This window comes from Papaver somniferum, chromosome 3, assembly GCF_003573695.1.
Source record: "Papaver somniferum cultivar HN1 chromosome 3, ASM357369v1, whole genome shotgun sequence".
Classification (NCBI taxonomy): domain Eukaryota; kingdom Viridiplantae; phylum Streptophyta; class Magnoliopsida; order Ranunculales; family Papaveraceae; genus Papaver; species Papaver somniferum.
In genome coordinates this window covers 91,681,688-91,683,068 of record NC_039360.1, presented here as the reverse complement: position 1 = coordinate 91,683,068, position 1,381 = coordinate 91,681,688, and positions in this window count along the sequence as shown.

The window sequence follows — 1,381 nt, the reverse complement described above, 5'->3', positions numbered from 1 at the left end:
ACTTTAACATGACCAAGTAGAGTTTTCTTTAGCGTAAAACTCTCCCAGAATCTCCTCAAAAAATCTTTGAAACGTAAACAGAACCATGCGTGTCCTATTTGGACTCTGATTTCTTCTCCCGGCTATTCCAGCCCAATCTGATCGATAAAAACACATGTACCATCTCTGTTTAGTCCATTCACATCCATCCCAACTGATTTTAGGGGTTGAATCTCTTTAGAAACCGTCCATTAATCGAATCCAACTCTGCCAGTAAACATGCATGAAGTTTCCCGCCAAAACATTAATTTGAAAACGTGAAGAAATGTGATCTCCCCCTATCCAGTTCTGGTGTCCCTTTAGCAGCTGCCTGGAAATGGGTCACCCCTTATTAATTAGGTTACCCCTTATCCAAAATCAAGGGTCCGTATAGCAAGTGTCCTCTGGGGCATTTTCCGCACTTTTTGCGGGGTTCCTCCGTGGTATTTCTGGGATACTTCCGGTACACTTCTGAGGCTCTTCCGGTACGTTATCAACGGAGGTCCAAATGCCACATTTTTAGCCAAATTCGCCGCAAGAGATTATTTTCCAAAAACACCTACAAATACATAAAATAACCAAATAAGTACAATATCGAGTACTAACAATATATACAAATGAGCTATATTAGACACATAAATGCGTCTATCAAATACCCCCAAACTTATTATTTGCTAGTCCCGAGCAAATCAAAACTACAAAATAAAATCCTAACTCACTGTCGCAGGCATCGTCGATTGCATTTAGCGTATGCAATAAGCCTTTAAACCCCTAGGTGGCCCTAGTGGCCGAGTTATAGTCTCGGGAGGGCTTACCAGAGATATACCCACAAAACCTGTACTCCAGACCTTAGCTATCTACGCAGAACCTTGGAAGGCACTAAAGAATCTCCTTGGTTGGCATACTTATTGACTACAGGAAGAAGTACCCTGATACGAAATTCCAATTGATGTACACGAGTTTGCACTCAAGCATACTAAAATTCATATAAAGTGACAGAGCTCTACTCAGATAGTTGCACTATGGACATCATATTCGGAGTCAAACTAATCACATGGAAAGATTAAGATATGGATATAGAAAAACATAGATGGTTTTGATGTTTACTAAGTGAACGGCGTTTCCATATCTGTCTGAAGGCCTCCGCCAAAATGAACCTATCCTAATGGATTGAGATACTAGTCTGACTAATATCAATACACTGGCATATACAAGGGTACCAGTGGTCGATAACCTAACTCTAGGTCAATACAACTGGCATATACAAGGGTACCAGTGGTCGACTTTATTGAATTTATTCCTTTTGGTCAAATGGTCTGGTCTCAATTTCTTTCTTTCTTTCTTTCTTTTTTTTTTTTTTTTT